At 46.5% G+C, this 19,266-nt stretch overlaps 1 protein-coding gene across 3 annotated transcripts in view; it reads left to right on the top strand.

Moving 5' to 3' along the window:
• Window positions 1-19,266, top strand: part of LOC146333728 (phosphatidylinositol 4-phosphate 5-kinase type-1 gamma-like) — a 70,481-nt gene that overhangs the window by 1,293 nt on the left and 49,922 nt on the right. The gene's annotated exons all lie outside the window — the stretch shown is intronic.

Below are 19,266 nucleotides of genomic sequence, written 5' to 3'. Positions count from 1 at the left end.
GATACAATAATGTGGGGGGCGGGAGGGGGGATGGTGGGACTGCAGCTAATGACACTGTTGGGAATGTGAGGAATTAATGATACTCATAGAATCATAGAATAGTAGGGTTGGAAGGGGCCTACAAGGCCATCGAGTCCAACCCCCTGCTCAATGCAGGAATCCAAGTCAGAGCATCCCTGACAGATGGCTGTCCAGCCTCGTCGTGAAGGCCTCCAGTGTGGGAGAGCCCAGCGCCTCCCTAGGTCATTGGTTCCATTGTCGTATTGCTCTTACACTCAGGAAGTTTTTCCTGATGTTCAGCCGGAATCTGGCTTCCTGTAACTTGAGCCCATTATTCCGTGTCCTGCACTCTGGGATGATCAAGAAGAGATCCTGGCCTTCTTCTCTGTGACAACCTTTCAAGGACTTGAAGAGTGCTATCATATCTCCCCTCAGTCTTCTCTTCTCAAGGCTAAACATGCCCAGTTCTTTCAGTCTCTCTTCATAGGGCTTTGTTTCCAGTCCCCTGATCATCTTTGTTGCCCTCCTTTGAACCCTCTCCAGTTTGTCTGCATCCTTCTTAAAGTGTGGTGCCCAGAACTGGACACAGTACTCCAGATGAGGCCTAACCAGTGCTGAGTAGAGGGGAACTAGTACTTCCCAGGATTTGGAAGCTATGCTTCTATGAATGCAGCCCAAAATAGCATTTGCCTTTTTTGCAGCACATCACATTGTTGCCTCATATTCAGCTTGTGATCGACAACAATTCCAAGATCCTTCTTGCTCGTAGTGTGGTTGAGCCACGTATCCCCCATCTTGTAACTGTGCATTTGGTTTCTTTTTCCTACGTGCAGAACTTGGCATTTGTCCCTATTAAATGCCATTCTGTTGTTTTCTGCCCAGCACTCCAGTCTATCTAGATCACTTTGAATGTTGTTTCTGTCTTCCAAAGTATTAGCTATCCCTCCCAATTTTGTGTCATCTGCAAATTTGATCAGCATTCCCTGCACCTCCTCCTCCAAGTCATTAATAAAAATGTTGAAGAGCACTGGGCCCAGGACTGAGCCCTGCGGTACCCCACTCGTTACCTCTCCCCAGCTTGAGAAGGTCCCATTGATAAGCACTCTTTGAGTCCAATTCTGTAGCCAACTGTGGATCCACCGGATTGTTGTTTCATCTAGCCCACATCGAGCTAGTTTGCTCATCAGGATATCATGGGGCACTTTGTCGAAAGCTTTGCTGAAGTCGAGGTATATGATGTCTACAGCATTCCCACGGTCTACAAGGGAGGTGACTTGATCAAAAAATGAGATCAGATTTGTCTGGCAGGACTTGTTTTTGACAAATCCATGTTGGCTTCGAGTAATCACGGCATTGTTGTCAAGGTGCTTCCAGATGGATTGCTTTATGATCTGCTCCAGCATTTTCCCAAGGATTGATGTCAGACTGACTGGTCTGTAGTTCCCAGGTTCCTCCTTTTTACCCTTTTTGAAGATAGGGACAACGTTAGCCCTCCTCCAGTCATCTGGCACTTCCCCCGTCCTCCATGATTTCTCAAAGAGAATAGACAGCGGTTCTGAGAGTTCTTCTGCCAGTTCCTTTATGACTCTAGGATGCAGTTCATCTGGCCCTGGAGATTTGAACTCATTCAAAGTAATGAGGTGTTCCTTGACCATATGCCTGTCGATCTCAAGCTGCAATCCTGCCCCTTCAGCCTGTACTTCGCCTTTGCCAGGGGGGTCATAGACCCTCTTTTGGGAGAAGACTGAGCCAAAGTAGGAATTGAACACCTCTGCCTTTTCTTTGTCATCTGTTATCGTTTTGCCATCCTTATTTAATAGCTGAACCACCATTTCTTTCCTCTGCCTTTTACTATGCACATAGCTGAAGAAAGCCTTTTTGTTGTTTTTAGCATCCCTCGCTAACCTCAGCTCGTTCTCCGCTTTAGCCTTCCTGACGCCATCCCTGCAATTCTGTGCTACCTGCCTGTACTCTTCCTTTGTTACTTGGCCTTCTTTCCACTTCCTATATGTGTCCTTTTTTGTTTTCAGGTCATCCCTAAGCTTTTTGTGAAGCCACATTGGCTTCTTCTGTTGTTTTCCAACTTTTCTTCTTGTTGGAATTGTTTGTGATTGTGCTTTGAGAATTTCCTTTTTTAAAAGTTCCCACCCATCTTGGACTCCTTTTCTCGTTAGCGTCACTTGCCATGGGACCTTACTGATCATTGTTCTGAGTTTATTAAAATCAGCTTTCCTAAAATCCAGGGTACGCGTTTGACTACACTCGGCTTTTGCTTCCCTTAGAACCAAGAACTCAAGTACAACATGGTCGTAATAATGTGGGGGGCGGGAGGGGGGATGGTGGGCCTGCAGATAATGGCAGTATTGGGAATATTAGGAATTAACACTGATAATAATGTGGGGGGGATTGTGGGCCTGCAGCTAATGACACTGTTGGGAATGTGAGGAATTAATGATACTCACAGTAATGTGGGGGGCGGGAGGGGGGATGGTGGGCCTGCAGATAATGACACTGTTGGGAATATTAGGAATTAACACTGATAATAATGTGGGGGGGATTGTGGGCCTGCAGATGATGACACTGTTGGGGATGTGAGGAATTGATGACACTCACGATAATGTGGGGGGCGGGAGGGGGGATGGTGGGCCTGCAGATAATGGCAGTGTTGGGAATATTAGGAATTAACACTGATAATAATGTGGGGGGGATTGTGGGCCTGCAGCTAATGACACTGTTGGGAATGTGAGGAATTAATGATACTCACAATAATGTGGGGGGCGGGAGGGGGGATTGTGGGCCTGCAGATAATGGCAGTGTTGGGAATATTAGGAATTAACACTGATAATAATGTGGGGGGGATTGTGGGCCTGCAGCTAATGACACTGTTGGGAATGTGAGGAATTAATGATACTCACAATAATGTGGGGGGCGGGAGGGGGGATGGTGGGCCTGCAGATAATGGCAGGGTTGGGAATATTAGGAATTAACACTGATAATAATGTGGGGGGGATTGTGGGCCTGCAGCTAATGACACTGTTGGGAATGTGAGGAATTAATGATACTCACAATAATGTGGGGGGCGGGAGGGGGGATGGTGGGCCTGCAGATAATGGCAGTGTTGGGAATATTAGGAATTAACACTGATAATAATGTGGGGGGGATTGTGGGCCTGCAGCTAATGACACTGTTGGGAATATGAGGAATTAGTGATACTCATAATAATGTGGGGGGCGGGAGGGGGGATGGTGGGCCTGCAGATAATGGCAGTGTTGGGAATATTAGGAATTAACACTGATAATAATGTGGGGGGATTTTGGGCCTGCAGCTAATGACACTGTTGGGAATATAAGGAATTAATGATACTCACGATAATGTGGGCGGCAGGAGGGGGGATTGTGGGCCTGCAGATAATGGCAGTGTTGGGAATATGAGGAATTAATGATACTCATAATAATGTGGGGGGCGGGAGGGGGGATGGTGGGCCTGCAGATAATGGCAGTGTTGGGAATATTAGGAATTAACACTGATAATAATGTGGGGGGGATTGTGGGCCTGCAGCTAATGGCACTGTTGGGAATGTGAGGAATTAATGATACAGTAATGTGGGGGGCGGGAGGGGGGATGGTGGGCCTGCAGATAATGGCAGTGTTGGGAATATTAGGAATAAACACTGATAATAATGTGGGGGGGATTGTGGGCCTGCAGCTAATGACACTGTTGGGAATGTGAGGAATTAATGACACTCACAATAATGTGGGGGGCGGGAGGGGGGATGGTGGGCCTGCAGATAATGGCAGTGTTGGGAATATTAGGAATAAACACTGATAATAATGTGGGGGGGATTGTGGGCCTGCAGCTAATGGCACTGTTGGGAATGTGAGGAATTAATGACACTCACGATAATGTGGGGGGCGGGAGGGGGGATTGTGGGCCTGCAGATAATGGCAGTGTTGGGAATATTAGGAATTAACACTGATAATAATGTGGGGGGGATTGTGGGCCTGCAGCTAATGACACTGTTGGGAATATGAGGAATTAGTGATACTCATAATAATGTGGGGGGCGGGAGGGGGGATGGTGGGCCTGCAGATAATGGCAGTGTTGGGAATATTAGGAATTAACACTGATAATAATGTGGGGGGATTTTGGGCCTGCAGCTAATGACACTGTTGGGAATATAAGGAATTAATGATACTCACGATAATGTGGGCGGCAGGAGGGGGGATTGTGGGCCTGCAGATAATGGCAGTGTTGGGAATATGAGGAATTAATGATACTCATAATAATGTGGGGGGCGGGAGGGGGGATGGTGGGCCTGCAGATAATGGCAGTGTTGGGAATATTAGGAATTAACACTGATAATAATGTGGGGGGGATTGTGGGCCTGCAGCTAATGGCACTGTTGGGAATGTGAGGAATTAATGATACTCACAGTAATGTGGGGGGCGGGAGGGGGGATGGTGGGCCTGCAGATAATGACACTGTTGGGAATATTAGGAATTAACACTGATAATAATGTGGGGGGGATTGTGGGCCTACAGCTAATGACACTGTTGGGGATGTGAGGAATTAATGACACTCACGATAATGTGGGGGGCGGGAGGGGGGATTGTGGGCCTGCAGATAATGGCAGGGTTGGGAATATTAGGAATTAACACTGATAATAATGTGGGGGGGATTGTGGGCCTGCAGCTAATGACACTGTTGGGAATGTGAGGAATTAATGATACTCACAATAATGTGGGGGGCGGGAGGGGGGATTGTGGGCCTGCAGATAATGGCAGTGTTGGGAATATTAGGAATTAACACTGATAATAATGTGGGGGGGATTGTGGGCCTGCAGCTAATGACACTGTTGGGAATATGAGGAATTAGTGATACTCATAATAATGTGGGGGGCGGGAGGGGGGATTGTGGGCCTGCAGATAATGGCAGTGTTGGGAATATTAGGAATTAACACTGATAATAATGTGGGGGGATTTTGGGCCTGCAGCTAATGACACTGTTGGGAATATAAGGAATTAATGATACTCATAATAATGTGGGCGGTAGGAGGGGGGATGGTGGACCTGCAGATAATGGCAGTGTTGGGAATATTAGGAATTAACACTGATAATAATGTGGGGGGGATTGTGGGTCTGCAGCTAATGACACTGTTGGGAATATGAGGAATTAATGATACTCATAATAATGTGGGCGGTAGGAGGGGGGATGGTGGACCTGCAGATAATGGCAGTGTTGGGAATATTAGGAATTAACACTGATAATAATGTGGGGGGGATTGTGGGTCTGCAGCTAATGACACTGTTGGGAATATGAGGAATTAATGATACTCATAATAATGTGGGCGGCAGGAGGGGGGATTGTGGGCCTGCAGATAATGGCAGTGTTGGGAATATTAGGAATTAACACTGATAATAATGTGGGGGGATTTTGGGCCTGCAGCTAATGACACTGTTGGGAATATAAGGAATTAATGATACTCATAATAATGTGGGCGGCAGGAGGGGGGATTGTGGGCCTGCAGATAATGGCAGGGTTGGGAATATTAGGAATTAACACTGATAATAATGTGGGGGGGATTGTGGGCCTGCAGCTAATGACACTGTTGGGAATGTGAGGAATTAGTGATACTCATAATAATGTGGGGGGCGGGAGGGGGGATTGTGGGCCTGCAGATAATGGCAGTGTTGGGAATATTAGGAATTAACACTGATAATAATGTGGGGGGATTTTGGGCCTGCAGCTAATGACACTGTTGGGAATATAAGGAATTAATGATACTCATAATAATGTGGGCGGTAGGAGGGGGGATGGTGGACCTGCAGATAATGGCAGTGTTGGGAATATTAGGAATTAACACTGATAATAATGTGGGGGGGATTGTGGGTCTGCAGCTAATGACACTGTTGGGAATATGAGGAATTAATGATACTCATAATAATGTGGGCGGTAGGAGGGGGGATGGTGGACCTGCAGATAATGGCAGTGTTGGGAATATTAGGAATTAACACTGATAATAATGTGGGGGGGATTGTGGGTCTGCAGCTAATGACACTGTTGGGAATATGAGGAATTAATGATACTCATAATAATGTGGGCGGCAGGAGGGGGGATTGTGGGCCTGCAGATAATGGCAGTGTTGGGAATATGAGGAATTAACACTGATAATAATGTGGGGGGGATTGTGGGCCTGCAGCTAATGACACTGTTGGGAATGTGAGGAATTAATGACACTCACAATAATGTGGGGGGCGGGAGGGGGGATGGTGGGCCTGCAGATAATGGCAGTGTTGGGAATATTAGGAATTAACACTGATAATAATGTGGGGGGGATTGTGGGCCTGCAGATAATGGCACTGTTGGGAATGTGAGGAATTAATGATACTCACAATAATGTGGGGGGCGGGAGGGGGGATGGTGGGCCTGCAGATAATGGCAGTGTTGGGAATATTAGGAATTAACTCTGATAATAATGTGGGGGGGATTGTGGGCCTGCAGCTAATGGCACTGTTGGGAATATTAGGAATTAACTCTGATAATAATGTGGGGGGGATTGTGGGCCTGCAGCTAATGACACTGTTGGGAATGTGAGGAATTAATGATACAGTAATGTGGGGGGCGGGAGGGGGGATGGTGGGCCTGCAGATAATGGCAGTGTTGGGAATATTAGGAATTAACACTGATAATAATGTGGGGGGGATTGTGGGCCTGCAGCTAATGACACTGTTGGGAATGTGAGGAATTAATGACACTCACAGTAATGTGGGGGGCGGGAGGGGGGATGGTGGGCCTGCAGATAATGGCAGTGTTGGGAATATTAGGAATTAACACTGATAATAATGTGGGGGGGATTGTGGGCCTGCAGCTAATGACACTGTTGGGAATGTGAGGAATTAATGACACTCACAGTAATGTGGGGGGCGGGAGGGGGGATTGTGGGCCTGCAGATATCTAATGGCAGTGTTGGGAATATTAGGAATTAACACTGATAATAATGTGGGGGGGATTGTGGGTCTGCAGCTAATGACACTGTTGGGAATATGAGGAATTAATGATACTCATAATAATGTGGGCGGCAGGAGGGGGGATTGTGGGCCTGCAGATAATGGCAGTGTTGGGAATATTAGGAATTAACACTGATAATAATGTGGGGGGATTTTGGGCCTGCAGCTAATGACACTGTTGGGAATATAAGGAATTAATGATACTCATAATAATGTGGGCGGCAGGAGGGGGGATTGTGGGCCTGCAGATAATGGCAGGGTTGGGAATATTAGGAATTAACACTGATAATAATGTGGGGGGGATTGTGGGCCTGCAGCTAATGACACTGTTGGGAATGTGAGGAATTAATGATACTCACAATAATGTGGGGGGCGGGAGGGGGGATTGTGGGCCTGCAGATAATGGCAGTGTTGGGAATATTAGGAATTAACACTGATAATAATGTGGGGGGGATTGTGGGCCTGCAGCTAATGACACTGTTGGGAATATGAGGAATTAGTGATACTCATAATAATGTGGGGGGCGGGAGGGGGGATTGTGGGCCTGCAGATAATGGCAGTGTTGGGAATATTAGGAATTAACACTGATAATAATGTGGGGGGATTTTGGGCCTGCAGCTAATGACACTGTTGGGAATATAAGGAATTAATGATACTCATAATAATGTGGGCGGTAGGAGGGGGGATGGTGGACCTGCAGATAATGGCAGTGTTGGGAATATTAGGAATTAACACTGATAATAATGTGGGGGGGATTGTGGGTCTGCAGCTAATGACACTGTTGGGAATATGAGGAATTAATGATACTCATAATAATGTGGGCGGTAGGAGGGGGGATGGTGGACCTGCAGATAATGGCAGTGTTGGGAATATTAGGAATTAACACTGATAATAATGTGGGGGGGATTGTGGGTCTGCAGCTAATGACACTGTTGGGAATATGAGGAATTAATGATACTCATAATAATGTGGGCGGCAGGAGGGGGGATTGTGGGCCTGCAGATAATGGCAGTGTTGGGAATATGAGGAATTAATGATACTCATAATAATGTGGGCGGTAGGAGGGGGGATTGTGGGCCTGCACATAATGGCAGTGTTGGGAATATGAGGAATTAACACTGATAATAATGTGGGGGGGATTGTGGGCCTGCAGATAATGGCACTGTTGGGAATGTGAGGAATTAATGATACTCACAATAATGTGGGGGGCGGGAGGGGGGATGGTGGGCCTGCAGATAATGGCAGTGTTGGGAATATTAGGAATTAACACTGATAATAATGTGGGGGGGATTGTGGGCCTGCAGATAATGGCACTGTTGGGAATGTGAGGAATTAATGATACTCACAATAATGTGGGGGGCGGGAGGGGGGATGGTGGGCCTGCAGATAATGGCAGTGTTGGGAATATTAGGAATTAACTCTGATAATAATGTGGGGGGGATTGTGGGCCTGCAGCTAATGGCACTGTTGGGAATATTAGGAATTAACTCTGATAATAATGTGGGGGGGATTGTGGGTCTGCAGCTAATGACACTGTTGGGGATGTGAGGAATTAATGATACAGTAATGTGGGGGGCGGGAAGGGGGATGGTGGGCCTGCAGATAATGGCAGTGTTGGGAATATTAGGAATTAACACTGATAATAATGTGGGGGGGATTGTGGGCCTGCAGCTAATGACACTGTTGGGAATGTGAGGAATTAATGACACTCACAGTAATGTGGGGGGCGGGAGGGGGGATGGTGGGCCTGCAGATAATGGCAGTGTTGGGAATATGAGGAATTAACACTGATAATAATGTGGGGGGGATTGTGGGCCTGCAGCTAATGACACTGTTGGGAATGTGAGGAATTAATGACACTCACAGTAATGTGGGGGGCGGGAGGGGGGATTGTGGGCCTGCAGATAATGGCAGTGTTGGGAATATTAGGAATTAACACTGATAATAATGTGGGGGGGATTGTGGGCCTGCAGCTAATGACACTGTTGGGAATGTGAGGAATTAATGACACTCACAGTAATGTGGGGGGCGGGAGGGGGGATTGTGGGCCTGCAGATAATGGCAGTGTTGGGAATATTAGGAATTAACACTGATAATAATGTGGGGGGGATTGTGGGCCTGCAGCTAATGACACTGTTGGGAATGTGAGGAATTAATGACACTCACAGTAATGTGGGGGGCGGGAGGGGGGATTGTGGGCCTGCAGATAATGGCAGTGTTGGGAATATTAGGAATTAACACTGATAATAATGTGGGGGGGATTGTGGGCCTGCAGCTAATGACACTGTTGGGAATGTGAGGAATTAATGACACTCACAGTAATGTGGGGGGCGGGAGGGGGGATGGTGGGCCTGCAGATAATGGCAGTGTTGGGAATATTAGGAATTAACACTGATAATAATGTGGGGGGGATTGTGGGCCTGCAGCTAATGACACTGTTGGGAATGTGAGGAATTAATGACACTCACAGTAATGTGGGGGGCGGGAGGGGGGATGGTGGGCCTGCAGATAATGGCAGTGTTGGGAATATTAGGAATTAACACTGATAATAATGTGGGGGGATTTTGGGCCTGCAGCTAATGACACTGTTGGGAATATAAGGAATTAATGACACTCACAATAATGTGGGGGGCGGGAGGGGGGATTGTGGGCCTGCAGATAATGGCAGTGTTGGGAATATTAGGAATTAACACTGATAATAATGTGGGGGGGATTGTGGGCCTGCAGCTAATGACACTGTTGGGAATGTGAGGAGTTAATGACACTCACAATAATGTGGGGGGCGGGAGGGGGGATGGTGGGCCTGCAGATAATGGCAGGGTTGGGAATATTAGGAATTAACACTGATAATAATGTGGGGGGATTTTGGGCCTGCAGCTAATGACACTGTTGGGAATATAAGGAATTAATGATACTCACGATAATGTGGGCGGCAGGAGGGGGGATTGTGGGCCTGCAGATAATGGCAGTTTTGGGAATGTGAGGAATTAATGACACTCACAGTAATGTGGGGGGCGGGAGGGGGGATGGTGGGCCTGCAGATAATGGCAGTGTTGGGAATATTAGGAATTAACACTGATAATAATGTGGGGGGATTTTGGGCCTGCAGCTAATGACACTGTTGGGAATGTGAGGAATTAATGACACTCACAGTAATGTGGGGGGCGGGAGGGGGGATGGTGGGCCTGCAGATAATGGCAGTGTTGGGAATATTAGGAATTAACACTGATAATAATGTGGGGGGGATTGTGGGCCTGCAGCTAATGACACTGTTGGGAATGTGAGGAATTAATGACACTCACAGTAATGTGGGGGGCGGGAGGGGGGATTGTGGGCCTGCAGATAATGGCAGTGTTGGGAATATTAGGAATTAACACTGATAATAATGTGGGGGGGATTGTGGGCCTGCAGCTAATGACACTGTTGGGAATGTGAGGAATTAATGACACTCACAGTAATGTGGGGGGCGGGAGGGGGGATTGTGGGCCTGCAGATAATGGCAGTGTTGGGAATATTAGGAATTAACACTGATAATAATGTGGGGGGGATTGTGGGCCTGCAGCTAATGACACTGTTGGGAATGTGAGGAATTAATGACACTCACAGTAATGTGGGGGGCGGGAGGGGGGATTGTGGGCCTGCAGATAATGGCAGTGTTGGGAATATTAGGAATTAACACTGATAATAATGTGGGGGGGATTGTGGGCCTGCAGCTAATGACACTGTTGGGAATGTGAGGAATTAATGACACTCACAGTAATGTGGGGGGCGGGAGGGGGGATGGTGGGCCTGCAGATAATGGCAGTGTTGGGAATATTAGGAATTAACACTGATAATAATGTGGGGGGGATTGTGGGCCTGCAGCTAATGACACTGTTGGGAATGTGAGGAATTAATGACACTCACAGTAATGTGGGGGGCGGGAGGGGGGATGGTGGGCCTGCAGATAATGGCAGTGTTGGGAATATTAGGAATTAACACTGATAATAATGTGGGGGGATTTTGGGCCTGCAGCTAATGACACTGTTGGGAATATAAGGAATTAATGACACTCACAATAATGTGGGGGGCGGGAGGGGGGATTGTGGGCCTGCAGATAATGGCAGTGTTGGGAATATTAGGAATTAACACTGATAATAATGTGGGGGGGATTGTGGGCCTGCAGCTAATGACACTGTTGGGAATGTGAGGAGTTAATGACACTCACAATAATGTGGGGGGCGGGAGGGGGGATGGTGGGCCTGCAGATAATGGCAGGGTTGGGAATATTAGGAATTAACACTGATAATAATGTGGGGGGATTTTGGGCCTGCAGCTAATGACACTGTTGGGAATATAAGGAATTAATGATACTCACGATAATGTGGGCGGCAGGAGGGGGGATTGTGGGCCTGCAGATAATGGCAGTTTTGGGAATGTGAGGAATTAATGACACTCACAGTAATGTGGGGGGCGGGAGGGGGGATGGTGGGCCTGCAGATAATGGCAGTGTTGGGAATATTAGGAATTAACACTGATAATAATGTGGGGGGATTTTGGGCCTGCAGCTAATGACACTGTTGGGAATGTGAGGAATTAATGACACTCACAATAATGTGGGCGGTAGGAGGGGGGATGGTGGACCTGCAGATAATGGCAGTGTTGGGACTATTAGGAATTAACACTGATAATAATGTGGGGGGGATTGTGGGTCTGCAGCTAATGACACTGTTGGGAATATGAGGAATTAATGATACTCATAATAATGTGGGCGGTAGGAGGGGGGATGGTGGACCTGCAGATAATGGCAGTGTTGGGAATATTAGGAATAAACACTGATAATAATGTGGGGGGGATTGTGGGCCTGCAGCTAATGGCACTGTTGGGAATATTAGGAATTAACTCTGATAATAATGTGGGGGGGATTGTGGGCCTGCAGCTAATGACACTGTTGGGAATGTGAGGAATTAATGACACTCACAATAATGTGGGGGGCGGGAGGGGGGATGGTGGGCCTGCAGATAATGGCAGTGTTGGGAATATTAGGAATAAACACTGATAATAATGTGGGGGGGATTGTGGGCCTGCAGCTAATGGCACTGTTGGGAATATTAGGAATTAACTCTGATAATAATGTGGGGGGGATTGTGGGCCTGCAGCTAATGACACTGTTGGGAATGTGAGGAATTAATGATACTCACAGTAATGTGGGGGGCGGGAGGGGGGATGGTGGGCCTGCAGATAATGGCAGTGTTGGGAATATTAGGAATTAACACTGATAATAATGTGGGGGGGATTGTGGGCCTGCAGCTAATGACACTGTTGGGAATGTGAGGAATTAATGACACTCACAGTAATGTGGGGGGCGGGAGGGGGGATGGTGGGCCTGCAGATAATGGCAGTGTTGGGAATATTAGGAATTAACACTGATAATAATGTGGGGGGGATTGTGGGCCTGCAGCTAATGACACTGTTGGGAATGTGAGGAATTAATGACACTCACAGTAATGTGGGGGGCGGGAGGGGGGATGGTGGGCCTGCAGATAATGGCAGTGTTGGGAATATTAGGAATTAACACTGATAATAATGTGGGGGGGATTGTGGGCCTGCAGCTAATGACACTGTTGGGAATGTGAGGAATTAATGACACTCACAGTAATGTGGGGGGCGGGAGGGGGGATGGTGGGCCTGCAGATAATGGCAGTGTTGGGAATATTAGGAATTAACACTGATAATAATGTGGGGGGATTTTGGGCCTGCAGCTAATTACACTGTTGGGAATATAAGGAATTAATGACACTCACAATAATGTGGGGGGCGGGAGGGGGGATGGTGGGCCTGCAGATAATGGCAGTGTTGGGAATATTAGGAATTAACACTGATAATAATGTGGGGGGGATTGTGGGCCTGCAGCTAATGACACTGTTGGGAATGTGAGGAATTAATGACACTCACAATAATGTGGGGGGCGGGAGGGGGGATGGTGGGCCTGCAGATAATGGCAGGGTTGGGAATATTAGGAATTAACACTGATAATAATGTGGGGGGATTTGGGGCCTGCAGCTAATGACACTGTTGGGAATATAAGGAATTAATGATACTCACGATAATGTGGGCGGCAGGAGGGGGGATTGTGGGCCTGCAGATAATGGCAGTGTTGGGAATATGAGGAATTAATGATACTCACAGTAATGTGGGGGGCGGGAGGGGGGATGGTGGGCCTGCAGATAATGGCAGTGTTGGGAATATTAGGAATTAACACTGATAACAATGTGGGGGGGGCATTGTGGGCCTGCAGCTAATGACACGGTTAGCAATATTAGGAATTAACGATACTGATAATAGTGGAAGGGGGCTGTGGATCTGCAGATGATGACACTGTTGGGAATATGAGGAATTAATGATACTCATAATAATGTGGGGGGTGGGAGGGGGGATTGTGGGCCTGCAGATAATGACACAGCTGGCAATATTAGGAATTAACACTGATAACAATGTGGGAGGTGGGAGGGGTTTTTGTGGGCTGCAGATAATGACATTGTTAGTAATCTTAGTAATTAATAATACCTATAATAATAAGATTGTGGGGCTACCATTATTAGCAATGTTAGGAATTAATAATACCGATAATAATGTGGGGGCTGGGAGGGGGGAATTGTAGGGCAGCAGAGAATGACATTATTAGAATATTAGTAGTTAATGATGCTGATAATATGGGGTGGGAAGGGGGATTGTGGGTCTTCCATTAATAGCATTATTGGCAGTACTAGAAATTCATTATATGATATGTGAAGGATGGGTGCAGATAATTGTGGTGCTGCAGATAATGTTTGGTAGTAATACTAGGAATTCATGATATTGATAATATAGAGTGCTGTGAGGGTGGGATGGGGGACTGTGAGGCTGCCATTAATAACATTATTAGCAATAATAGGAATTAATATTACTGATAATATGTAGGATGGGAGGGGATTGTGAGGCTGCAGTTAGTAACATTATTAAGAATACTAAGAATTAATAACGCTGATTATTATTAGCCTTGGTAACAGTTATGCTATTAATTAACCTCATTCCTGATTATGACAATGACACAGTGTGCTCTGGGGGATGGAAGAGGTGCATGGGGCTGTCATTAATGTTATTAGTAATGGCAATAAGTATTAATAATATTGTGATCTAATAATGTTGATAATAAGATGCTGTGCTATGGGGGATGGCTGTGGGTATTGTGAGCCTGTTATTAAAAGTGTTAGTAATAATAGTACTAAGATAAATGATGATATGGTGTGCTGTGGATAAGGGGAATCGTGGAGATGTTATTAATAGCATCATTAATGCTATTAATTCATCAGTGTTATTGCTGATACCGTGTTGTGCTTTGAGGGGATGGTAGGAGGCTTCTTAATAGTTATTAAATGACAGTAATTGAGGATGAGGAAGGCAGTGGATCCTGGCTGTTATTATGTTCGTTGGGAGAATGATAGAGAATGCCCAGGGATCTTATCAGCATTAATGTCCATTGGTAATAGTAATTTCTGAGGGTATGGTGCCCAAGGGAGCAAAGAGTGGATTATTATTAACCAGAATAAATACTTAATAATGATAAATTATAATGTGGTGTGTGTTGGGATGATACTGGTAGTTCTGGGGCTGCAACTTCTAGAATTAATAGTAATATTTTCTGGGTGAATGGTGTGTAGTGACTGAGTGGGTGGACTCTTGGATATTCTGTAATACTTTGGGGGATGGAGGGTATGATAGGAGCTGTTGTGGGGCTGCTATTAGTAATGTAATTAGAAGTAATATTAGCACCAGTAATAGTATGTGCATGGGAGGGTGTGTTGGCAGATGTGCACTGAGGGAGTAAGAGTGAATTTTGGCGTTGTTAGTGAGAGTATTGGTGTTAATATTGACAACTATAATATTTGGGAGTGTGTTAGTATGACAGTCAGTGGGAAATACAGCCAGAGGGAAAGCCAGTGTGCTATCTGTTACAGCTTTATTATGGAATGTGTGTGTCTGTCAAGGGAAATAATGAAGCCAGGCCTGAAGAAATTCTGGAATAGGGGACAAAGTAGAGATGTTAGAAGTAGTAATATTTGTTGCATTGGGGAAAATAGTAGAAGGAATTTTGGGGTTTTAGTAGTAGCAATTGTAGCGACACCAATATTAAATATCAGTGTAACTAGTATTAGGAGTAGTTTAGGGGAATGGTAGTATAATTGCCAAAGGGGAGCATCTGGGGTTATTAAGCACAATGTATCTGTTGTAGTAATACATTGGAGGAGATGATGGGTTGTGGAGTGGGGAAGAATCCTGGATGGGGACTGGTGAAGGAATCATAGTGGCACTTTCATAATTAAGTGTAGAGAGTGGGGAGAGGAAATTTGGGATGGGATGGAGCAGGCAGATCTGCAAGGAGAAATCTGGGAGGGCAGGGGGCAGAAATTCAGGAGTTTAAGGGTTTATTTCAAAATGAGAAGTGTATAAATATTAATAAATTAATAAATAAGGAGGGGCTGAGAGGTTGGGGGAAGTCCTGGCCCCAGGGGGCAGGGTGTGTGTTAAGGGGAAATTGAGGGGCAGGGGTGGGGAAAGAAGCTGTGGATTGGGGGAGATGGTGCAACGGGAGCAATAGAAGAAGGGGGGCAAGATATAAGGGAGCCATGGTGAAATGCTGAAGTGGGGAGATCTGGGGGAAACTAGTGGGAACAGTAGTGGCCGGGGCTAGCAGAAAGCAGGAAATGCTGAAATTTGTCCTGGCTGGAGAAGTCTGTAGGGGTGTGGAGGGGGGAGAATGTAGTACCCTGGTAGGAGGATAAAGGAAAAGACAGGTGGTGGAGTTGTAGTGGGAGGAGGGCAGCATGTGTGTATGCAGGGCAGCGGGGAGGGGGCTTGAGCTGTGAGATCATCTGAGTTGAAAAGAGGACAGCCACGTCACCAGGGTGGAAGTAGGAGTAGAGAAAATTGCTCAGCTGCAAGGAGCATTCTTTGGGGGAAAACAGCACAATAGCATGAGGAGAAGGTGACAATACAGAAACTCACCCACACACCAGTCTATGGGCACTTTTCCCTTCCTTCCCGTATTAATTAACTTGGACCTTCTCTCTTTTTTCTCTCTCCCATGATAGAAACCCCTCTCTCTTCCCTGCCTCCCAGTTCTTCAGGGAGCTTAAACGTGATTTTGCTCCCTCCTCTCCAAAGGTTGCTTCTCTCCCCACCCCCCTCTCTTTGGAATTTATTTTTAACACCAACCAATTGGGCTTGTTCTCTCTCCACCCTCCCCCAGGAGATGTTCCCATCCGTCCAAAATGACACCGCCAGGAGGAGTTTGGGAGCTGTGCTTATTACACCATGCAACCTGCTTGGAATGTTAAAATCAGGCCTGTCAAGTTTCAAAAAGACTTCTAGGATTGCTTCCAGATGGAGGAGGGCTCCTGGCGCTACCATGCAAACGGCATTGTGTGGCCCTTCCATCTTTTCCTCTTTCATGGATTTTTTGTAGAAAGAAAAGAAGTCGGAAGATCCATTAAGAAAATACCAGAGGGTTACAAATGGCAGACACTGTTGTTTGTACCCACACTCAACTTCCCCCTCCCCTCTGAAAATTCTGTGAACAAGGCAGAGTTAAAAGCCTCTTAACCTGCCTTTTAACCAAATTTAATCTCATTAAATTTAAATAAACTTTAGTGCTACCAAAATCTCAGTGGAGTTTACTTTCATTTTTTTGAGCACCTGCAGGAAGTATAAGAGACCTTGCCATTTTTTTAAGCATCTCCTCCCCACCCCCTGAAAAGATCATTTGAAGAAAAATCCATCTTTAATAATATCTGTGTTACTTTCTCTCTCACAGTAATACCCCTGATCCAGAATAACCTCAGACCGTAAAAGAACTCACACATACACACACACACACACCAACTAAAAATACCATGCATGGTTTAAAATTGACCCCACCCCCTTTAGCATGAGTCATTGGTAACACCCTTTAACCAACACGTGATAATGAGGCAGGATAAATCAAGGTTGTGTCCACACACACACACACACACACACAATTCCCCCTGTCAGTACATGTGTGTGGGCAAAGCTGGGCTTCAAATTGTGATCATGCTGAAAATGGTACCAAGGAAAGTATCTATGTCAGATTCTTTTTGAAATCTGTGTGAATACATACAATGTTTGAAAACATAATGTATTCTTACTAGACCCCCTGCCTGAAATACAGGAGTCCCTTAATTATTTCACACTTGAGGATTCACAGGAAAAGATGTGGACTACTTCACTCTGGTGCCCTCCAGATGTGTTAGGCTACAACATCCAGCTGGCTAGGGCATCTGGAGGGCACCAGGTGGGGGAAGGCTGAACCAGTGCCCCCAAAGGAAGTATTGCCTCTTTGGTGTTGTGAGGCAGGACAGATCTTCTGTCCATTTCAGCCCCATTCATACATGTAAGTCACCCCTCGGACGCTGTGCAGTCAAAGAGTAGATACACATGTGTATGCTCGTGGCTGAGTGTTGAGTTTACTAATATTTTAAATCAGGCGGGTTATTAAGGTGAGCTTTTTGCTGATGACACCACTGTAAGTTAATGAACATTGTTTCGTGGTGTTAAGTTGGCTCAAATTTCTTGTGAGGAGGAGACATTTAATCTTGCTGCACTCCGTGTATATTTGTTTGATAAATATTTAATACAGCAAGGTTGTTGTTGTTCAGTCGTTCAGTTGTGTCCGACTCTTCGTGACCCCATGGACCATAGCACGCCAGGCCTTCCTGTCCTCCGCTCTCTCCCGGAGCGTGCTCAAGTCCATATTCATTGCATCGGTGATGCTATCTAGCCATCTCATCCTCTGCCATCCCCTTCTCCTTTTGCCTTCAATCTTTCCCAGCATCAGTGACTTTTCCAGTGACTTTTCACAAATACAGCCAGGAGCTGAGCTCAAAGAGTTAGTACCGGCAACCTTCACTCTTGCTGTGGCAAGGCAGGAGGAGGATGTGTACATATGTGCATGTACCCACACACAGAATTGGTGGCATCATGAAGGGTATGTTTGTAACTGGGTGAGCGATGAGATGCTGGCCTGGTGCCTCTTAAATCCATAGTGGCGGGTTTGTAAATAGAAGGCGTTTTTAAAACCTCAGCAATTCATGGGGGAAATGACACAGCGGAGCTTGTGTACCTCCTGATTGTTACAGGCGGGGGCGGGGGGGAGTAGATATTTTAACTGCCATGTTTTCAGTCCCTTGCTTTTGCTCAGTTTGGGTCCCCAAATAGTGCTTGGCAGCCCCTGCTGAGCTCTCAGATGAAGCTGCTTTATGCTAAATCAGTCCTTGCTCCATCTTGCCCACCGGTGGCTCTACTCTGACAGGCCGCTGCTCTCTGGAGCTTCAAACCAGGGTCTTTCCCAACCCTACCTGGAGATGCTGAACCTTGAGCTCATACCTGCAAAGCAGGTACTTTACCACAGAGCTATGATCCCTCCCCAAAGTAATACAATCATCTCCCTTGGTATACAGCATTTGTCTGCATAACCCCACATTATCTCTGACTGGCGGGGTCCCCAGCAATGGTCTTTTCTGTCAGCTCCCTGACCATTTTAACTGGAGATGGCAGGGATTGAACCTGGGCCTTTCTCCATGCAAGATCATGCCCTTGATGACTGAGCTTTCTCCCTCCCCCTCCTTTTAGTGGGGAGGATGCTCTCCAGATGTGTTGGACTGCAGCCCCTATCATTCCCTGGCACCATGCTGGGACCAGGCACCTGGTTGGGGAAGGCTATTTTACATGTTTTGGTGCAAGCAGAGGTTATACACACTACCAAGTGCTCCCCCCACTTGCATATAAATACATACCCCAACCTCCTTTGCAAAGACCCATCTAGATCATGTCTCGAGCAGTCTGGCTGGCCAGATGCCCCTTGGAAAACTGGATAGCAGGGCATGGTGATGATGGCTGTCACATTGCCCCTGGACTTGAGAGTAGGTCGTATCCTGCCTCTCAGTATATGTGCCCCAATTCTTAAGTTATTGTGGCTAATGGGTATTAAGAGATCCACCTATATTCCATGCAGTTGTCAAAGTACTTTTATCTTCTGAGATGTGGGGAGGATGAATCCAGGGCTCTTGGCAATATTACCACCACAAGCCTGGCAGTCTGAGTGCAGTAATTTAAGGGTGCCATCTAGGCTGCAGTATTAGTGGGCCTGAGCTTGTTGACTGACCACACAAACACTCTCACACGTAAGCAAGCACCAAACCCTGCCCAGCAGGAACTAAAAGCA

Source organism: Heloderma suspectum, chromosome Z (genome assembly GCF_057233095.1).
Source record: "Heloderma suspectum isolate Gila_16-S chromosome Z, 16-S_ref, whole genome shotgun sequence".
Taxonomy (NCBI): Eukaryota; Metazoa; Chordata; class Lepidosauria; order Squamata; family Helodermatidae; genus Heloderma; species Heloderma suspectum.
This window is presented reverse-complemented; position numbering and strand designations above follow the sequence as displayed.